Source organism: Neomonachus schauinslandi, chromosome 10 (genome assembly GCF_002201575.2).
Source record: "Neomonachus schauinslandi chromosome 10, ASM220157v2, whole genome shotgun sequence".
Taxonomy (NCBI): domain Eukaryota; kingdom Metazoa; phylum Chordata; class Mammalia; order Carnivora; family Phocidae; genus Neomonachus; species Neomonachus schauinslandi.
The window spans coordinates 2,754,664-2,778,035 of NC_058412.1; the positions used below are offsets into that span (position 1 = coordinate 2,754,664).

The following is a 23,372-nucleotide window of genomic DNA, read 5'->3' on the forward strand; positions in this document are numbered from 1 at the left end:
CTTTCCTTTCCTTTCCTTTTTCTTTCTTCTTTCTTTCTTTCTTTCTTTCAATTTTATTTATTTATTTGAAAGAGAGAGCGCAAGCAGGGGGAGGGCAGAGGGACAAGCAGACTTCCCACTGAGCAAAGACCCCCCCACAGGGCTAGACACGGAGCTCGACATGGGGCTCCACGTGGGGCTCCATCCCGGGACCTGGGATCACGACCTGAGCTGAAGGTGGACACTTCACTGACTGAGACCCGCAGGTGCCCGAGGTAGTGCTACAATTTCATTGACTCAAACTCACAGATGGAATCTTCAGGACTGCTTGCGGTGGTATTGTCTAAATAGTTCCTGAGCAGACACAAGGTCATTGTCACGATTGCTGTCTCTTACATTTTTTACTTCTAGTATTTTTTCATGGGCTTGATTTGCACATTCACTTGAGAAGAATTTGCTCATAAAACCTGGACCTATGAATGTGTCAATGGAGCAATTTAATTGGTTTGATTGGTAGGAAAATTATGTTTTGATTTCCTCATTTTCTCCATTACTTTCTTTTTTTCTCTCTCTTTGTGTGTGTGTGTGTGTGTGTAGATGTAATTTTGTCTAGATCAGATAAGACTAATTATGGATGGTGTTATGATTTTGGAGTTGTTCTTCCTCATGGGATTTACAGGTGACAAATTGCCAAATGGACAATTGGGTTTTCATTCATTATCACAAGATATGATAAATTTCCAAATAAAGCTTTTTATTGAAGAGTTCAGGACCTAAATTTAATTTAATAATTGAAGAGTAATTATAGCTTTCAAAAATAATTTTGTTTCCAGGGCGCCTGGCTGGCTCAGTTGGAAGTGCATGCGACTCTTGATCATGGGGTTGTGAGTTTGAGCCCCACATTGGGTGTAGAGATTACTTAAATAAATACAAACTTAAAATAAAATAAACCTTAAAATAAAATAAAATAAATTACATTAAAATTTTTTGTTTCCTATTATGAATGCTAGTACTCAAAGCAATCCTATAAAGAGTAGAATATCATATAACCTGATATCTATTATTATATAACCTAATCTCTATTATTATTATTGTGATTTTTTTTAAATTCATAAACATCTATTGGTTCAAGAAATATAATGATTTTACTAAATTTTATATACTAATACACTCTTTAATATGCATATGAACCACCACTCTATTTTCATATTTTGTTTTTTGTCTGAAAATTTTCAGTAATTGTTTTCTATCAGAAAATTGGCAGCTTTGACCACAATGAATAAATATTATAAAATGTCACTCCTCAATAACGTATCTGTATCTATACCTATATCTATATCTATATCTCAAGAGTATATAATATATATATATTGGAGATATCTTAAAGTATAAAGCAAGTCAGGAGTTTTCACTATAGATATATCTAAATTGCTTGTTTAAATTTTCACCTGCTTGCAATGTACATCACTCTTTTGGGTATGTGGTTCTCAGTTCCGACAGATGCCTAGGGTCATATCACCAGCACCATGCTCAAGACACAGAACTGGTCTGTCACCCCCAAATTTTCTTGGTGCCCTTCCTTGGTTGTCAGTCTTTCCCCGCACCTCCAACAGCTGCCAACCCCGATGGTTTTCACCCAGCTACTGCTGTTTTTCCAGAATGCCAAATCAGTACAATCACAGATCGTTCAGCCTTTTGAGTTCATCTTCCTTCACATAGCGTGGCACAAGTGAGAGCCATGCGTGTCTCCATATGTTTCAGCGGTTTGCCCAGCAATAGGCCCTGGACCAATGTGCCACTGTGGTTTCTTTACGCCGGGATGGAGGACCATCAGGCTGTTTCCAGTTCTTGGAAATTAGGACCACAGCTCCTGTAAATAGCCCCCTACAGACCTTCACACAAGTATTCTCACTAGTCTCTGATTTGTCTTTCCTGCTTTTTAATAGTGTCTTTATGGAGCAAGTTTAAAAATTGTGATGATATGCAATTCATAATTTTTTTATGAATTGTGCTTTTGATGTTGCATCTTAGAACTCCCTGCCTGATCCAATGACACAAATAAATTCTTATGTTTCTTCTGTAGTTTGACATTTTATATGAATTTCTGTAGTTTGACGTTTTGTATTTTTAGGTTTATGATATATTTTGAGCTTATTTTTTCCCTTAGATTGCCTTCATGCTTTTGTCTAAAATCAACTAAATGCAGGTGTGGAGGTGTTTCTGGGCTTTCTGTCCACACCAGGCCAGACTTCTGACCCCTCTGGTCACTACACGTGCGGTGCTGTGTCCTGTGGTAGTGAAAACTAAGAACAGAAATGGACAGGAATAGACCCAAAGTTGTGTGAGACCTTTCTAGAGAAAACCTGTCAAACTCATTGTTACCAAAATAAGAATTTTCACCAAAACAATATACAGTCCCATGATACGCCAATCAAAATATGAACATATTATTTTTGGTGCTTGAAAATAACATTTTAATATTTGTGTGAGAGTTTAAAGTATGAAGACTAGCCACCTTGATTTGAGAGTGAAACGGGATAGTTCACTTTCATTCTGTTGGCGTGAGTATAAATTGAAGAAATATATCTAGAAATTCCAAATCTAAGCGTTTAGACTAACAAAAAAACTAAGTTTGCAAATATAGCATTCTACCAACACATATACATCCTGATGCATAAAAACAATTCCTTACAGATTTTAAGATAATTATATATATTATTATGTTATTACATATAATATTCTATATAGTTTGCATTACATATGTATTACATATTATTGTAAGACAATAATATATTTTAAGCCAATATATTATTTAAGACAATTATTTAAGACAATATATATGCAATTGTCTATCCATATACAGTTGATCTTTGACCAACACAGGTTGGAACTGCCTGACTCCATTTATAACATGGATTTTTTCTTTTCTTTTTTTTTTTTTTTAAAGATTTTATTTATTTGCAAGAGAGAGAATGAGAGACAGAGAGCATGAGAGGGAGGAGGGTCAGAGGGAGAAGCAGACTCCCTGCCGAGCAGGGAGCCCGATGCGGGACTGGATCCAGGGACTCCAGGATCATGACCTGAGCCGAAGGCAGTCGCTTAACCAACTGAGCCACCCAGGCGCCCCCACACCAATTATTTAAACAGAAGAATTTGGTGTGCGGAATTTTTAACCAGGTATTTCAGAACTGGAGTACCAAAAAGGAAGCACAGAGACATTACAGAGTAAGAACCGTACAAAGCAGCTACTGCCCTCAGAGGTCAGGGAGCAAAGGAGTTTATAATTTTTAGAACGTAGACAGCTGTTTGCAGAGGTCGGGGGCTGGCTAGAGCGGAGCTCTGCATAGAAAGAGATGTGCACTTAGTGTAAGGTCTCCTGGAGCTCAGAGGGATCCCAGAGCAGCAACCTTGACCTCGGATCATGCAGTCATTGCTGGTGTACCTGCAGGGGGTGCAGAAATGGGCAGGAGCCGTCCTTTACCCCTCCCCGCACCATGCCATCTCCCACTGGTGCTCACTATTGGCTGCACCAAGGATGGGGCTGGATGCCCGAGGGGAAATGTGGTTGTCCGGGACTAACCCCAAACCCCAAATTAGAGAAGCATGGGTTGAAGCTTAGGACAATAACATAATACTTGGCAGAGAATGTATCACTTCAAAGGAAAAAAAGGCACTCCTCCCATATTTTATTAAAGTCAACAGACCATTTAGTGCTTGGATGAGAGTCTGCACACAGTAGATCACTGAGGGAAGTCCAAGGTTACTTGGACACTAACAAGCTACTTGGAATAAGCAAAATGTGATATAAAATCTCCTTGCACAATGCCTAATTAAAAAAAAAAACAACTCAATAGAACTTCACTGAGTAGGAAATCTTGGGAAATCATTGTGAGATATAAATTTTGAGGACTTGGCTTCCAGAAGCTGAGAATGAGAGTCGAATTTGGTAATAGTTTTTACATTTTTAGAGCTCAGATATTTTCTGTTTAAAGCGGAAGTGGTTTGATCTTTGGGTGACTGTGTTCCTGATTTGACCCATGTATCAGTGAATGAATACACACACGCACAGGACAGTGATCTCTGGGTTTGCACAGTGGCATCCATCAGGGTTCAGGCAGAAATCGGATTCCCTGGGATCATTCTGATGAGTAGACTTTATTGAAGGGGAGCAAGCATGGGTCTGAGAAGCCAGAGATGAGCTACTGCGGGAAGCCACTGCCATCCCCTGGGGACCAAAACGCAAGCAGAGAATCTGAAAAGGAGGTGCTTCCTGGAAAGCTACAGTGTGGACAAACATTGCCATTGCCGTCGCTACCGGGTTACAGTCAGGAGTAAGAAGGAGTAATCCCAAAGCTTCCACCAGCCTGGGCATGTTCTGCCAGGGCTCACATGGGCTGACCCTCCCCACTGGACAGCTGTTACTGTAACCTGGGTTATGCAGTAGCCTTTCTGTGTAAAGGTCAAGGCAAGCATGAACAGAGATTAATTTAGAGCTAGGATGATCAGCAAAACAGTTTCAAACAGTTTTCCAGCCCACCGTTACAGCCCAACTTGTGAATGAGTAGATTTCTGTGTACAGGTTGTGAATAGTTCACAGGATAAGAATTGGTTTGGATGACTGAGAGGTTTTATGTCCTGCCAACAGCTAGGATCTGTCCAGATTTCACATATTTTTTTTAAAGAAATATCTTATTGTATTACCTAAGATAAAAATTATCTGTTCATTTTTATTGAATTGCAGAGAGCCTATCATAAATTTTATACATTCCTGTGAACACAAACCACCACCTCCCATGATGGGGGGCCCTAAAATACGATCTTCGATGACTCTGCCAACGGCGAGTGGTTTAATTGCCAGACAGTGAGAAGGATGAGTTGTTGCAAATACAAGCAAAAGTAATATAAACAGAATGCTAATACAAATATTTTCCCTGTATTTTGTACAGAATATTATTTAGAAATGTGTTTGAGAGACACTTACTACAGCTGGATTGCCTCAGTTTGAAAAGGTCTTTTTAAGATAAATTTTTATTTAGCAGGTGCGATTGTCACATCCCTCGATGCTGTTTATTAACTATTTCCAATTCTCTGTCTTCTAGGAACGGGTGAAGATGGTAATTTCCTTGTGCTTTACTTTGGCCAATAAAATGTGAATGTCAGCATCACATTCATTACTGGGGGCACTTGAAGACTCTCCTCCTGCTGCCCCGGGGAGCAGCAAGGCTGCAAAGACTGGCCATTGTGCTGGCTCAGGTCCTTAATGAGAAGTGCAAAAAAGAACCCCAGGGAATCAAAGTGGCTGTATTGTTTGAAGCCACCATGATGTGAATTTGTTTTACTGCAGTGTGATTTAGCTTGTGCTGTTTGGTACAGCAAGTGTTCAAAACAAAAGCAGTTACACAGGCAAAGCCTGGCACCAACTAAGGATGGGGTAGCAATGGTCAAGCTCTTCATGATGGTAGCTTCATGGCTTGAGAAAATGGCTCCTACCTCCAATCCTTCCCTTTGCTACACATTTTATAGAAAAAAAAAAAAACCCCGAGGCATGAGAGACTCTTGGTAATGGAAGTTATTTGTGTGCGTAGCACTCTGCTGGTGTGGTGCCCTGGGGACTCTGCCCTCTGAACTCACCATGCAGCTCCTTGCTTAATGGGCAAGCAGCGGGCTCCAGGATTTGTGCAAAGGGCGAATTTGGCAAACATTACCTGGGAGGGGGTCGCCTGGGTGGCTCAGTCATTTGGGCATCTGCTTTCTGCTCAAGTCATGATCCCAGGGTCCTGGGATCCAGCCCTGCATCGGGCTCCCTGCTCAGTGGGGAGCCTGCTTCTCCCTCTCTCTCACCCACTCCCCTCTGCTCCTGCTCTCTCTCTCTCTCTCAAATAAATAAGTAAAATCTTAAAAAAACCCAGAAAACCCAAAAACATTACCTGGGAGGGGAGAGAAGAACATTTTTGACTTTTTGTAATGTAAATACTATCTGTAACTTATAAAGTTAGCCTGAAGACACTTAAATTTCCATAATTTTAGGTTGCTAAGCAATCCAAACAAAGTCTTTGATGAGAAAGTGGAAGATAAATGTAAATAGGTGATACATTTTTTCTGAATGAAGGAAAGTAAGGAATGAGAATTACTTACCACTGTCTCTCTCACTTTACTCCTTTTACCAGAACTCCGAAGTTGCACCTGGAATGGCTCCCCAGCTGGAGACTAACACTCTCCAGCCTGCGATGGGTCTGGCCTTCAGGCTGTCGGTCAGTGGGAAGCAGACAGAACCATATATACAACATCGGAATTATAAAGAGGTGAGTAGGAACTCCCATGGTCTTTTCTGCATTCCTGCTGGTTTAGATGCAAAGTGAAAAAACAAAACATAATGGGAGTTAAGCTGGGATATTTAGTAAATCTAAAAACAAAGCAAAATAAACGATGTCGTTTATGTCAAAGTAATTTGGAGTCTCTTTCTCTTTTTTATAGAAGCTTAGATTGTGCTTATATTCAACTAATCACAGCAAACACGATAAGAAAACCAGTTCATGCCTATTACTGGCTGTGGCCACTGTTGATTTTATTATTATTATCATGATATTACTATTAGTAAACTTCAGGCACAGAGGGTTGAGTTAATCATTCTCCTCAGTTCATGGTCCTTTATCATTATTGATCTACTTGTTTTATTTCCTACCTTGCTGTTTGTGATAACGGGGGCTATTTATTTCCCGTCTCTGTGCATCCATATTCTCCTTTGTAAAATGAAGGTAATAATAACTCCAATCTCTTAGTGCTGTTCTGAGGATTAAAAAAGTTAATTTGTGCAAAGCACAGTATCCAGTATATAGTCATTGCTGACTATCATTTTTGTTGGCTTTTACTATTTGTTTCTTTGTGTTCTCACTCCGCAATCCCATTTCCTGCACTCCCATAGGCCGTCTTTCTAATATGGTCGTGCATATCCTTTTGTTCATATCTATTCTTGCAAAGTCTGCATTATTGGTTTATATGCATTAGTTTCAATTTATGTAAATGTCGTTGCACTACAGAAATCGGCAGTAAAGTTGTTAAGATCCACTCACTTTACCGTGAGTACGTCTGGCCCATTTTTCGGAACTGGTGCGTGACTGGTGTGTGAGTGTGTGGTTGTAGGGACTTGGTGTGTCCCACCCACTCCCCCCGGCTCTGCGCCACCACAAACAAGAGTGCGCTGAACTTCTGTGAGAGGGTCCTTTTTGGATCTGTTGAGACTCTAGGGGGACGGATGTCCATGAGGAGTCTGGTGCAGGGACAAGCACTGCTTCTTCACAGCTTGACCAAGTGCTGCGAGGTGGCTCATCAGAATGGCTCTGCAAATGTTCCCACCAGGCCATGGTTGTTCTCATGTCCCCTTATGCCACACACACTTGCATTCCCCAGCTGGGAGTTATGCACACTCGTTCTGCTTCCTTTTAGGAAGGAGAAAGCCTCAGAAGAGCATCACTACTTCACAATGAGAAAAAGCCAGATTAGTTACAGAACCCTAGCACTTTTTTTGAACCCTTTCAAAAACTGAGGTCACAAGGCAAACAAAGGCACTGATTCTAAAGTGCGTCAAGCTTTCTGAGGAGAAACGGGACACAAGACTTGTGTCTTCCATACAAGGCTGTGGGAGACAGAGGTAGCCGCCAATGGAGTGTGCACGAGGACAGCTATGGGGACGTTTCTCTGCTTGTTATTAATTTATTGTGGCTCAGTTCCAAATCTGCACTCTGTCCCTACTCTGTGAGAACGGATCTGGACCCCGTGAATATCGTTCTCTGCACCCGGGTGCACCATGGAGCTCTGTCAGTACAGGGTGATGAAGGGGTGTTTCAGAAGAAGGGGTTTTCTCCTCCCAGAGCCCATGTGCTCTCTTGCAAGACTCCTGCAGCTCCTTCTCCAGAACTTTGCTGCTGGAGCCAGGGTCCAGGGGGCCACGCCTGGTGGCTGGCAGGGTCCTCCAGCACCCCTCCGGTCACTTTGCAATAGGCTCCCGTGCTTTCATCCTCTCCATGGATGGCTTCTCCAGGAATCCAGGATAAAGAAAATACAAAAACGTCTTATATGTCAGAAACACTAAATCAAAGAGAAAAAAAAGCCTAAAATTGAAACCATATTTATAATTCTGTAATGAAAACACTGTCATATAAATTGTGACACAGTGCCCAGCTTACACATCCTGGGGATATATTTTTAAGAAGAATATGCAATTTCATGTTGTAGGTTTTTAGTTAGAAGTAATATTGCTTTAGAAACTTCAAAATCTTATATATATGTATGTATATATATAAAATTGTATATAACATTTATATAATTATAAATATGTAATAATTTATAATATATTATAATGACATATATTTATATTGTAATTATAATTATATGATATTTTATATATAATATATGTTATATAATTATAAATACATTATATAATTATAGTATAATTATAAATGCATACTTATAAATACATCAATGTTTTAGGAACGATGATTTTTTAGCGTAAGAGACAACAGGTGCAGCTATGTGGGGACACTCTCTGATGTGAAATTTGCATTGGGAAGAATGGTGTCAGTTCCTGAGGGTGTTTGTTTCCTAGTTGTAATTACTCCGCAGGCTGTAAGCAGCGACCCTTCCGCAGCAGGACACAGGTGCCCAGATCTTCGATTCTAAATCTCATTCCTCACAAAAAGGCATTAAGCCTCCTCAGAGAAATGGCTGATTCTGGCTCCAGAGCAGGTAACTGTATACAAAGTACTTTTGAGGCACCCTTCATGTGCTAGTGAGCATGAGTCTTAATATTAAGGCTGTCATGTCAAAGGGATACAAGAACCATTTGTAAGAGGCTTCCACTGCAAATTCAGTGAGACAGTTCAAACATCAAAAATAGCAAGTGTAGGCTTTTCCCATGAACAAGTAAAAACCCAAGAATTTGCTGAGAAACTCAAAAATGAAAAGCAGAACTAACAGAAAGCAAACAAGCAACACTTTTTGTTTACATCAGAATGCCATCTAAAAAATGCAAAAGTCCTGGGGGGCCTGGGTGGCTCAGTCATTAAGCGTCTGCCTTAAGCTCAGGTCATGATCCCAGGATCCTGGGATCCAACCCCACATCGGGCTCCCTGCTCTGCGGGGAGCCTGCTTCTCCCTCTCCCACTCCCCATGCTTGTGTTCCCTCTCTCGCTGTGTCTCTCTCTGTCAAATAAATAAAAAATCTTTAAAAAAAATAAAAAAATAAAAAAGCGAAAGTACTGATAGATGAGAAACAATTGATTCAGGCAAAAACCATCAATGAAAATTTTTGACTGCAAAATTTGGGGGAAGGATGACTCAGTGTCAAAGCATTTCCTTACAAATTCCTTAGAAACTGAAAAGAAACAGATGCAGTCCTCCAGTGGAGAGATGCCTACAAACTGAGCATGATTTGTTGGGAGGGAGCAGCCCATCACACATGCCCCCCAGTCCAGTGCACGAGCAGGTGCGCCATGTCAGCTCAGAGAGATGCGTGCCTGGGATGTTTCATGTGCATCTAATGGATTTCTGGGCTGGGGTTGGCAAACCTTCCTTGGGAAAGGGGCAGAAAATAAAGATCTGTGGGCTATACGCTCTCTCTCACAACTACTCAATTCTGTCAACACAAAAGCAGTCTTAGACAATGTGTAAGCAACTGGTATGATTGTGTTTCAATAAAACTTTATTCACAAAAACAGGTTGGGGGCCAGACCAGGACATAGTGTGCTGTTGACTCCTGCCCTAGACTTAACTTCCAGGTCAAAGAGACCACAGGAAGTTGAAGAACAAGTACAATGACACCAGGAGGAAACACCCAGGGAGCTCTGGGGGCTGAGGCTTTCTGCAGGATCGCCAACCACATTTATATACAATGTGATTCAAATCAAACAAATGAACACAAGAGAGAGGTCTATTCCATAATAAAAGAGATTAAAGGGGCGCCTAGTTGGCTTAGTCGGTTAGGCATCTGCCTTTGGCTTGGGTCATGATCCTGGAGTCCCAGGATTGAGCCCCTGGGTGGGCTCCCTGCTCAGTGGACAGCCTGCTTCTTCCTCTGCCCCTCACTCCACTCAGGCTCTCTCTCTTTTCTTCTCTTGTTATCTCTCTCTCTCTCTCAAATAAATAAATAAAATCTTAAAAAAGAGAGATTAAAGAGGCATAACAACTAGACCCAATGCATAAACCTTAATTGAATTTCCATTCAAAAGAAAAAGAATAAGAAAAAAAACTAAGAAGGCATTTCTGTCAAAATTAGAGAAATGTACTCACAGGTTGGATATTCTATGATGTTACTGAATTCTGTTATTGTTATTGTTGTTACTCTATATGTTTATGTGAAAGAACGTCCTTGTTCTTAGGAGGAACACACCAAATTTTATGGGAACAAAGGATCCTGATGTCTGCTACTTACTTTAAATGGTTTGGGAGATGGGGCACCTGGGTGGCTCAGTCGTCAAGCGTCTGCCTTCGGCTCAGGTCATGATCCCAGGGTCCTGGGATGGAGCCCCGCGTTGGGCTCCCTGCTCAGCGGGAAGCCTGCTTCTCCCTCTCCCACTCCCCATGCTTGTGTTCCCTCTCTCGCTGTCTCTCTCTCTCTGTCAAATAAATAAATAAAATCTTTTAAAAAAATTATTTGAGGGGGCGCCTGGGGGGCTCAGTCGTTAAGCATCTGCCTTCGGCTCAGGTCATGATCCCAGGGTCCTGGGATTGAGCCCCACATTGGACTCCCTGCTCAGCGGGAAGCCTGCTTCTCCCTCTCCCACTCCCCCTGCTTGTGTTCCTGCTCTCGCTATCTCTCTCTCTGTCAAATAAATAAATAAAATCTAAAAAAAAAAAAAGGTCAAAGGAAGGGGTGCCTGGGTGGCTCAGTCGGTTAAGCGTCTGCCTTCGGCTCGGGTCGTGATCCTGGAGTCCCGGGATCGAGCCCCGCTTTGGGCTCCCTGCTCCGCGGGGAGTCTGCTTCTCCCTCTGACCCTCCCCCTGCTCGTGTTCCCTCTCTTGCTGTGTCTCTCTCTGTCAAATAAATAAAATCTTAAAAAAAAAATGGCTTGGGAGAAAATATACATGTACGAGTATGTACATTTGACTAAATGTAAACCATTTTTTTGATATATGTTTAAAGTATAAATATAGAGTGGTCATTTTCCTTCTACTTTTTGTATATTTAAAATTTTTCAAAATAAAATCTCAGGAAAAACACATACAAGGAAAAATAAATCACTTTTATTCTATTATTCCAGAGTCTTCTTTTTTTTTTCCTTAACATATATTGCATTATTTGTTTCAGAGGTACGGGTCTGTGATTCATCAGTCTTGCACAATTCACAGTGCTCACCATAGCACATACCCTCCCCAAAGTCCATCAACCAGCCACCCCATCCCTCCCACCTCCCTCCACTCCAGCAACCCTCAGTTTGTTTCCTGAGATTAAGAGTCTCTTATGGTTTGTCTCCCTCTCTGGTTTCATCTTGTTTCATTTTTTCCTCCTTTCCCCTATGGTCCTCTGTCTTGTTTCTCAAATTCCTCCAGAGTCTTCTTTATCATTTTTTTTTCCCCAGAAAGCTCAGCACATCCTCAAGCGATAGGATCCGGGCTGGTCCCCCCAGTACTTTGGTTTTCCAAGGTGCTTATACAAGCACCCCCAACCCCATGTCCCTCAGAAGACCATTTCTTACTGAGAAAATATACTCAGAGGCTTACAGAAGCCAAAGGAATGAAAATCCATATCCTCTTAATATGCCACATTATCAGGAAAATGTGTGAATGTTTTTGCTGGGGAGGGAAAGAAGAGAGGATTAAACATCTCGGAAGCCAGTTGGAAGTGTCAGGCGTAACAGATGAAGCCAGTCAGAAATGAAGCATTTGCTTTTCTTAATCACCAAAATATACTGCTGGAAATCTTTGAACCTAACCTGAATCCCAGCTCTTTCATGAAAGCTCTCTGATTCTCTCATGACCCATTAAAGAAAGGGGCAGTGTCCCTGCCCCACTAATTCTGATTTTGTACAGAGAAGCAGAAAGATGGAATTTTTTTTTTTTCTTTTTCTTTTTCTTTCTTTCTTCTTCTTCTTCTTCTTTTTTTTTCCTTGTCAATGCTAATCCAGTATGGAATTCCAGATAAAGGCAGGCACTATCTTTTCGTAGATAAGACGTACCTTCTAGGAAAAATCATGCAGAAAGGGAAGAAAATTAATATGGGTTCGTTGCCTGCTGCATGCAAGAAAGTGTGCTGGAGACAAACGTCTCTTTCTTGGCATTCCATCCCGTGGCAGTCCTAGAAGCATGCAGTGTCCCCTGCCTCCCCCTCCCCAGGGACCCGCCATTCTGCTTTCTCCTTCTTCCCAGGCATGGGCCCGCCTTGTGCTGGGCCCGTCACTAGAGCTTCCTCGGGGCTCTGCCCTGCCGCAGCTACGTGGGAGCCAGGACCTGTCAAACCGAGCAGACAACAGAGGAGCCCAGGCCGCCGTGGGTCCCAGGCGCTGGACTGTCCCCGGCTAAACTCGGCGGTTAAGCCTGTGCGCGGTTTATCTCACCGATAAGCAGGGGGCTACTCCAAGGGGAGGGTGAGGGCCAATCCTGTCTCTGAAGCTGTACGCCTTTCCTACCTGCATGCAGATAACAGGAGACAACAGGGTGCCGCATAAACGCACACCCCATCCCTGGGCCCAGCTCTGCTTTCATTAGCGACATGCCGCTGGACCAATTACTCGGATTCGGGGAGCCCCAGTGACTTATCCTCCGTGGCTTAGGTCTCAAAATCAAGCTGTTAACGTGTTGAATTGCAAAATGTGAACTGAGGGTTGGTTAATCTGTGCACATCTTTGTTCTGTAAGTGTGCATGGGGCATCGTGCTGGAAAAATTAAGGGAGATTTCATTACCTCTATCTCCCTTTTCAGCTAGGGAGACAGCATAACAAAGATGAACTATTCTTCTCTTCCCTCTTTAGAAAGAGAGACCTTGATTTATTAAAATTGGAGAAAGGAGAGCTGAATGCTTCTTGGATTAGACTATTCTAAACCATATGTGATTGTTTCCTATGTACCAGGTCCTCTGTCAGATAGTCAATAGGCAGAGCATAATCAGATAACGTAGTGTCTCTCCAAAGTGATGGTGCCATGATTCTCTCTCTCCTCCGTGTGATCCGATATATAGAATATAAAATTTATATTGACTTCAGATGTACATTCTAATTTCCGTACATATGTATTATGCTCTACCATATCTATCATTCTCTACCATGTGTCTAGTCTACGCATATAGTTAACATATTTATTTCATACATGCATTCGAAAATACCTATGTGTGCATACATCTACGAAATTTACAATACGAAAATCAGAATGTGTGTATTTGAACACATTTTTCAGCACAGTGTCTGGGTGAGTAGGGATTCCAACTCCGTGGTTTCTGATTTGAAGTCCCGGCTGTGTTCTCTACCGCACTAGAATTATGAGCTGATTCTCCTATGGTTCCACTTTCTGTTTTACCGAGGCAGAAGCTCTTTACTTGCCCTCTTCAGAAATGGGTTGCTGAGGAGTCGCCAAAGCACGTGCTCCATGGAGGAAATGAAGAGCTGATGGGTGCTACTCTTTGTGCTCCGTGGCTACCCGGTGTCTTAACACGTGGCTCATCGGTCATTTCTGTGGTTCTTCTTTTGCCCTTGTTTTCACTATTGACTTTGATACAGAAATAATGGAGACCTTTGTGCTGTAGACACGCCCTCACCCATGCTCCTCAGATCAGGGCGCACCTTTCTTTTTCCAAGTTCGCTTGAATTCATTCACTTTAGAAATTGGGAATGAATGTTCCTTCTAGCCCAGGTTGTTTCTTTCAAACAAATATTGTTTTGAAAAAGCAATAATAGACGGTTGGAGACAAAAAAGACACTGGCATGCTTTGGTTTGCTGTCCAAACAATGGGTTTACCTTGGGAAATTAAAGCAAACCAGTGTTTGTTGCCAAATCTTAGCTACAGAAGCAAAACACAAACAACACCTTTACATTTTTTTCCCCAAAACAGTCTGAATGAAAAATGCACTCATATCTCAATTTATTAACAATTTGCTGTAATGATATTTTTTCATTAATAGCACTTATGCTCAGACTAATGTTAAACTTATTAATAGAATTTTTTTGTATGTGGGAAAATGAAACCAATCTTTGATATTTTATTTCCAGTGTAATACAGGCAATAAAAATTATTTAAAAATTTTTATTCTCAATAATATGATTCAGGAGATCATGCTACATTAACAGGCACCATTGCTTTCTGTTTTCCAGTTCTGGTTTCTTGCATAGTTTTGGTAACAGGTCAATAAGCAATATATTTAAATTATTTATATTATAAAATCATTTATTTTTAACTTATTTCAATTTACTCTACTTAATGAATTAATAGGCTATATATAGGATGTAATTTTTGGATTGTGACCTCAACTGTGGAAATGGGTTAACTAAATTATGCACTATCTTTACATGTTTTTCTTTTTGAAAATGACAAAGGAAACATTTGTGATATGGTCGGCTAGAGCCAGGGCAAATTTTAAGATCAAGGAACATGGTTGCTTTTTGTGTGAGTTAACTGACTTGTGTGGGAAGCAAGCACACTTCATCTTCAGCTTGGCTGGCCCATACTCACGGACCTGCTGGGGAAAATTTCCAAACCATGGAGAAATCGGCAGCATTCATATTTCTCACAATTTGGAGACCTATCGGCAACCTGATATATCCGTGGTGTAGGCATGCATAATTTATTTAATGGGTGGTTTTTAAAAATGAGATTTAATGATATATTTAAAAATTAATTTAAAAAATTATGCTAAAGTATTCACTTGAGAGATTAAAAAGTCATGTAAAATGTTGAAAAGGTTAAAACAGCACAGTCCCTTGTTTTCAACTTGGTTTATATGCTTCTACAATGAACCAGTATTTGAACTGAATTCTAAATGTTAAATTGAAATTACTGGACTGAATTTTCTTTTCTATTTATTTTTCCTAAAAGTTCCAAATGATAAATAAAAAGTTCCATCAGCTATTTAGAAACACATGTTTCTAAAATCATAGCCATGTAGTGTGGTATCATTCCAAAGTCAAAATGCCTCAGTTTAAACCCAAACTCTACCTCTTCTTACCCCTAATGACCTTGAGCAAGATTTATACACTCTGTGTGAGTAAGTCTCCATGTACAGAATGAAGATTCTACTGGAGTTTAAAATGTCTTGTAGAGGGCGCCTGGGTGGCTCAGTTGGTTGAGCGACTGCCTTCGGCTCAGGTCATGATCCTGGAGTCCCTGGATTGAGTCCCGCATCGGGCTCCCTACTCGGCAGGGAGTCTGCTTTGCCCTCTGAACCTCCCCCCTCTCATGTGCTCTCTCTCTCTCAAATAAATAAATAAAATCTTTAAAAAAAATAAAATGTCTTGTAGACTTTGGGGGATGGGATGAGTTAGCATGTGCAGGTTTTAGGACAGCGTTTGACAGAGTAAGGGCTATATATACTCATACCCCTGCATTACGATCATCCTCTTATTACCAGAAAGACCCCTTATTTCTCTTCTATGTGATTATACTTATCTAGAAATTTGGTCTGTGTTTGGTGTATGTGAAGTGATAAGGTTATGTATTTGCAACGTATTTTCATGTATTTGTGAGAACTGTTAATACACAGGAACTATCATGACTTACCTTGAATCTTCACTTAACTAGAAAAAAAATGAAAGCATACTCAAGAAATGGGATCTTGCCTTTGACCACTTCTCCATCCTATTCCTTACGTGCTCCCCTGCACCATGATGTACACTCCGACTAGTTTACCCTGAAGATTGACCCTCTTTATCTCTTCGGTTCCCTTTGTTTGGGCCACCATTCCAGGCTGTGTGCATTGGTGAACATGTGTCTGGGGCAGAGTGATGCTAGAAATGAATGGGCATGTGAGCTATGTGGTGCAGTTCAGTGCAGAACCCAGAAATTCTGACTCAAAGTTGGGAGTTCTTTCTGGTGCCTCTGACTTGGTCTTCTGTACACACTGTGTTTCGTTCTTTTACTCAATCTAGCTAATGACCACTTCTCATGACCTTGTGGATGTCATTGCTTTTAGATGGAATCACCGGTAGTCCATGAATTCATGATTTCATTCCCTCTCTATACACACACACATATGTGTGTGTGTGTGTGCATGTGTAAAATTACACATTTGAACCAGCCACTTTGTTGAGGCAATAAAGGTGTAAAGATGAATAAGACGAAGTACGTGCCTTTAAAAGCTCACTGTCTAAGCAGGAAGAAAGAAAATACACAACCATTATACAATGTGAAAGTATAAAAATAAAAAGAACAGGTGCTTTGGGGCCTCAGGGAAGATCATAGCACAAAGCCAGATTTACAGGATATACTACATACCACCTTTCACTCTCACCCCTGTGGATGGCCGCTTGCTTATGGATAGTTGTTCTTAGAAACCAAAGATCATCACTGAAGAATCATTGTTTGTCCTTCTTGTGTGACCACCAGATACACTGAATCCTGTCACACGTGTGGGCGCTCAGCAAGTTGCTAGTTATTGAATGTACGAAATTAGCGCCACATGCCCTTATAAGCCTGCCACACCACTTTTTTTGTTTTTTTGCTTATTTATTTCGTCACCATTGTGATGACTTGGTGGGTCCCATGGTCATTTATTCCTGTTATTTAAAGGAAACTTGCCTATGCCCAAAGGTGTGCACATTTCTTCTGTTTTAAAAAGAAAATGGTTAAAAAGTCACTGATGATGTTGAGTGATCTCATAGAAAAGCCAGGTTTCTTCAAAAATTTATAGAGTAAAATGGATTTAGCACTTCAGACAAAAAGACACTACGAAATTGGCTTGTCCACCTTGTAGAAATTTATTTAACAAGCAGCGGATTGTTTTCCTGTCAGTGAAAGGATTGGAAGTAAATAAACTACAAGAGATACAATATGTGTGTTGTTGATGATGTTGTTCTGGGAGCGAAAACAGAAGGAGTGATGGAGATGCTTCAGCTGACAGGTGCTGAAGCCCAAGATTGCAAGCAAGACTGGTGGTGTCTTGGAGAATCCACAGAGATGCACTGATAGGACCTAGAGAGAGAGAATTTCACAGAGATCGCGAGGTGTGCCAGAGATGTGGGGGGCGGCCTTTCCACATTCCAAAAAAGCATGTGGAGGATGTAATTGAATGGTCCATCTGGCCTCCTTGTGATACGTGTGCTGTTGAACGACCACCAGCTCATTAAACTCTGGTTGGCCATGCTTCCAGACTCCCCACCAAGACTGGCTTGGTAGCAAAAATTAATAACATGTGTTGACATTAACTTGCTGAAATAAAAAAAAAGTAAATTTTTGTTGGACATTTGTATTTCATGTGCACGGGCAATGAGCTTCTGTTTAAAACAAGATGGAAAATACTCCTTTTTTTAGAACTAAGGCTTGGTTATCCATAGAGAATGTTGCCGAGGCTATGAATACCTCAGTAACCAGTGTTTTCCAGAAGTCTGCTTTTAATTATTTTTAAGAGGCTGGTCATTTCAAATGCTGACTTGGAATTTCATGGGGAAGGACTTGGTAAAGAAAATAATTGAACTTGATTTACCACCTTTGGAGGCTCTTTGCCCCATTCCTAAAGAAAACAGAATTAAGCTCACTGTTTGCATAGCTGCATAAAACTGAATTGGTGAATTCATGGGGTGTTCGCTGACAAAATGTAGCTTTACTGGAGCGGCTTGAGGAAATTGGGGTGGGGGAGTGGGGAGCCAGGTCTAGTGTTGATTTTATGTGAATCTGGCAGAAGTTTGCAGCCTCTGCAGCTGTAAAGGTGAGGTTGTGACTCAGTTTCCCTTCTTTAACATGCGATCTGAGATTTCAGTGTGAGCAGCACTTTGAGGCACAATGTGTTACTGTCGCCTTAGCTACATGGAACTCCTCTTGGAGAAGGGAGCGTGGAAGACGAGTTTCCGGCCATGCTCCTCAGCACACCAGCCAGCCCTGAGTAGACATGGTTCACTGGCTTAGGAGACAATTCGGGAAGAGGATGCACGGTCAGTGGTGGGAAGGCAGGGTGGCGATCTGTGTCTCCTGAGCTTGAGAGGTATGCCAGCCTCTTTTCTCAGCCTGCCATCCTGTGGGCATCTTCCCTGGGTGCTTGGGCAACCCTCTGAAATCACTGCGATTCTATTTGCTTTATAGACCAGGCAGTGAAGTCAGGAGGTCAAATACCTTGTTCGAGGCGGTCCATCAGGTATGTGGCCAGATGAGTGTGGCACCCAGCATGGCTGCTTGTATTATGGGACCTCTTGGAGGGCGCAGGTGACCTGCTTTCACCAGCACCAGCAGACTTAGCCCTGAGCCTTGCCTGAGATCAGACTTTGATTTTGAATGTGAGAGACTGTTCTTCAGTGACAGGGTTACGAGCGTCTGGAGGTGACTGTGAAGGGAGGGGTGGAGAAGGATGGGGAAGGAGGGAGAGGAGGGGAGAACATCACAGGATTTTCAAAAGGCAGCGTGGTAATGTGCCAATGTCATAGTTTTGCTGGCATTTAAGAAATCATGGTTTATTCGGCTATGTCTTTGGTTGGGTCAATGCTCCTGTCTGTAGAGATAAAAATAAACAGCCCGTGACCTCGAAGAGCTAAAGATCTAGACAGGGAGGCACATTCAGGCTGAGGCTGCCCGAATCAACAAGTGAAGTAGGCACGGCTATCAGAGTGCAGCGGGGACTGACGGTCCGGGAGGCAGAGGATGCTGGCAACGTGGTCCAGGCACAGGGGCCGACAGAAGCCGGGGTGGCGGAACACAGGGCCGGGGTCTTTACGAGCTTAATAACTCCATCCAGACTTTTTCAGCCATATTATCTCTGCCAGAAAATAGGACTTCCTGAATAAAGTCTATAGGCAAAGCTATTACTTGGGTGCTGGGATGAATCTGGTATCCTACAGGAACTTTCAGACTGACCAATTTTCCTAATGTGCATGCAAACATACTTTCACAAATATGTCTGGTGAACCGTCTTTATCAATGAAGCATTTCTGAAGCCAGTCCTGTCCTTCATCAGGTACAGCCCTGGGACCACCCCGAGATCTAGAAGCGTGACAGGACCTAACCGATGCAGTCTCCAGAGTGGAGCGTGTATAGCGTACGCACAGCATGGGTATTCACCAAATATCCCTGTTTTCTACACATCAGTTTAATTTTAGACTCTGGGGCTCTGCTCTGTTGGGCAGACAACCCCGTGATGTCCACAGTTCCCACTCCTCCCAGGGGCTGCCATGGTGATGAGACATCACAGAAGTGGCTTCTCCGGTCCTCAGGGGTCTGTCCAAACAGGTGGGGTTGGAGTCGTTTCTCTCGCTGTCCCCTGCGTGTTTCAGGTTGGGGCCGCAAGGCTTCCTCTGAGCCTGGGAGTTTCTCTTCGGAGCTGGAGAATGTTGTGCGGTCCCATGACCTTGGACTGACCGTGAACTACTTCTCTGCTGGGGTCTCGCTGCACTTATAGAGAGCAACATGTATGTTTTAACTGCTCGGGTACACATGTGTGTCTCTGGACTCCCATCTTCTCTTCTCTCTTAGCCCAAGCCACCTTTCTAGTTTGATGGCATGTGGGAGAGCCTGCTTTTCCTGCACAACCCTCCATCCCTGAAATTTAAGATTCCGGTGAGCAGAAGCCAGGAACACTTGCATCCTAGCTTCAGTCTGCCCCAGGACTTGGGTCCCAGAGGTAAAGGGAACAAAGCTGAGTGAATGGGGACAAGGCAGGAGGAGAGCTACAGGAGGAGAGCTAGGGGAGCAAGGATTTGTACCGCCAGATGTAATCTCTCCCACGCCTGCCCCAGGGAATTCTTGCAGAACATTACACGTCCCTCTGCCTGTTCTCCTCACTGTCACTATGTCAGCCCTGCCCCTGGATAAGGATGGGCATGAGACATGTGTGCCGGGCATCCTGCCAGGTGGCCACATGGGACCCTCACCTCCTGGTGTCCACACCTTTGTATATTTTCTTCCTATGTTAAATAGGCTGAGCTGTGTATGCAGGAACATTCTGTGGAAATGGTGCCACGTGGCTCTGGAGATTTGGTCATTAAAGGCATCTTTTAGCTTGCTGTCCCTTGGATCACTCACTCGGGGAAGCCAGCTGCCATCTCATGAGGATTCCTGTGTTGGGAACTGAGAACCCCCACCCAGAGCCAGCACAAGTTGCTGGATACCTGAGTGAGTTGCTTGGAAGTGGGTCTTAGGCGAGACTTCTGATTGTATTCTGAGCCAAGATCTTTATTGCAGCTTCAAGAGAGAACCTGAGCCCAGAGTGCCAAGCCTTGCCGCTGCTGAACACTGAACCATAGAAATCACCTAAGATAAGAGTTTGTTTTCTTTAAGCCACCAGGTTTGGGGAAAATTTGTTACATAGTTACAGATTATTAGTGTAGATTTTGGTCCCTGGAAGTGAAGGTCTGAGATAGTTGAAAACCTACAGTGTGGGAGAGGTTTATAATGGTGGGGTGCTGCTGGTGGGACTGATGCAAGTTCCAGTGAAACCCCAAAGAAACTAGAGAGATCATTATGGCAGGGGGGGGTGGCGCCACGAGGATCTGTGGTCCTGCCTCCCTAGATTTTCTTCTCTACACGCGTCTCCTCTCTCCTCCAACTTTCCATGGCCTGCACCCAACCTAAAGCCCAAGGGCAACAGAGCCATTCATGTAATCCACCCCGGAGAGGATCCCGGGATAGGAGTCAGGGTGGAGGAAGGAGGGTAAAGACCAACAACAGATCAGAAGAAACAAGTGGCAGATAGCCAGTACAAAATTACTGCTTTATTTTGTCCCTCTCTCTTTTCTTTTAAAGATTTTATTTATTTGTTTGACAGAGAGAGAGATAGAGCAGGAACACAAGCAGAGGGAGTGGGAGAGGGAGAAGCAAGCTTCCCGCCGAGCAGGGAGCCCGACGCGGGGCTCGATCCCAGGACCCTGAGATCTTGACCTGAGCCGAAGGCAGAGGCTTAACGACTGAGCCACCCAGGAGCTCCTATTTTGTCTCTTTTCCCCATTTGACACTTAAACCCGATTTATGTCTTGTCCAAGGTGACGTGGCCTACTGCTAGAACTGTATATGGTACAAAGCAAAACCATCCACCTGCAATGAATGACAGTTTCTGCAACCATTACACAGGAAAATAACAAGACCTTGACCACTGTTATGTGAAGATTACATTTAAAGATGATATGGAAGTTTTAGATCGGTAGCCATGTATACACAAATGTTTTACTATCAAAAGAACTAAATTTTTGAGTCATCCCATAAATAGTTATTGGTTTATTTATATTTCCATTACTTTGCTAGGTGCTACAAAGAAATAAAGATTTTGTAGAACATAGCTTTTTAGTCATAGAGTTTAAAGTTTTCCTTGGAAAATACAAATCAGCGTGAGACTAGTAGCCAAGAGTTGTGGTACAGAGAGAGAAAGCGTGAGAATTTAGCAAGGAAGAGAGCACTGTAGACAGAAGTAATGTACCAGGGGCTTGAACTATTCATCTCCCTTCCAGCCTTCCTTCTCTCCATCATTCCTCCACCCATTCACCCTTCCCACCTTCCTTCCATCATCCACCATCCATCCCCCCTTCCTGCCTTCCTTCCTTCCTTCCATCATCCACCATCCATCCCCCCCCTTCCTGCCTTCCTTCCTTCCTTTCATCATCCACCATCCATCTACCCTTCCTGCCTTCCTTCCTCCCTTTCACCATCCATTCAACCATCTGCCCTTCTTGCCTTCTTTCCATTATCCATTCATCCATCTACCCTTCCTGCCTTCCCCCATCCATTCATCTAAGCAGCCAAAATTTTATGCATTTGTTCTGGGAAAAATTCTATCCTTTTTCCTGAGGATATAGATGTGAGTAACAGGCAGTTCCTGTCTCAATGAAATATGGGCAAAAACCATCTGAGAAGCAAAGGAAGAACAGAGTAAATATTTGCGGAATGGGAAACAAAATGCATGTGTGATGATTAATTTTACTTGTCAACTGTATGAGTTATGGCGTCCAGTTGTTTGGTCAAATATTAGTCTAGATGCTACTGTAAAGGTGTTTTGTACATGGGACTGACGTTTACAATCAGTTGACTTGAAGGAAAAGAGATTATCCTTAATAATGTGGGTGGGCCTCATTCAATCAGTTGAGGACCTTAAGAATAAAAATTGAAGTTTCCTGGAGAAGAAGAAATTGCCTCCAGTTACATAATATCTCTGAGTTGTGAGCCGGCCCTACACGTCACAGGCCCAGGACCACAACATTAACTCTTACCTGAGTTTGCAGACTGCAGGCCTCCCTGCACAGTTTGGACTTGAGAGTTTCCAAAATCAGATGAGTCTATTCCTTAAAATAAATCATTTGTTAATGGTGTTGGGAAAATTGGACAGCCACATGCAGAAGAATGAAACTGGACCATTTCCTTACACCACACACAAAAATAGACTCCAAATGGTTGAAAGACCTAAATGTGAGACATGAGTCCATCAAAATCCTAAAGGAGAACACAGGCAGCAACCTCTTCGACCTCAGCCGCAGCAACTTCTTCCTAGAAACATCGCCAAAGGCAAGGGAAGCAAGGGCAAAAATGAACTATTGGGACTTCATCAAGATAAAAAGCTTTTGCATAACAAAAGAAACAGTCAACAAAACCAAAAGACAACTGACAGAATGGGAGAAGATATTTGCAAATGACATATCAGATAAAGGGCTAGTATCCAAAATCTATAAAGAACTTCTTAAACTCAACACCCAAAGAACAAATGATCCAATCAAGAAATAGCCAGAGGACATGAACAGATGTTTTTCCAAAGAAGACATCCAAATGGCCAACAGACACATGAAAAAGTGCTCAACATCACTCGGCATCAGGGAAATCCAAATCAAAAACTCAATGAGATACCACCTCACACCAGTCAGAATGGCTAAAATTAACAAGTCAGGAAACGACAAATGTTGGTGGGGATGCGGAGAAAGGGGAACCCTCCTACACTGTTGGTGGGAATGCAAGCTGGTGCAGCCACTCTGGAAAACAGTATGGAGGTTCCTCAAAAAGTTGAAAATAGAGCTACCATACGATCCAGTAATTGCACTACTGGGTATTTACCCCAAAGATACAAATGGAGGGATCCAAAGGGGCATGTGCACCCCGATGTTTATAGCAGCAATGTTCACAATAGCCAAACTATGGAAAGAGCCAAGTTGTCCATCGATGAATGAATGGATAAAGAAGATGTGGTATATATATATACAATGGAATATTGTGCAGCCATCAAAAGAAATGATATCTTGCCATTTGCAACGACCTGGATGGAACTGGAGAGCGTTACGCTGAACAAAATAAGTCAATCAGA

At 42.5% G+C, this 23,372-nt stretch overlaps 1 pseudogene; it reads right to left on the bottom strand.

Annotated features, from left to right (window-relative positions):
* LOC123326007 overlaps nt 1-7,074 on the bottom strand; it is a 10,756-nt pseudogene extending 3,682 nt beyond the window's left edge.
* Nucleotides 7,075-23,372: the final 16,298 nt, after the last annotated feature.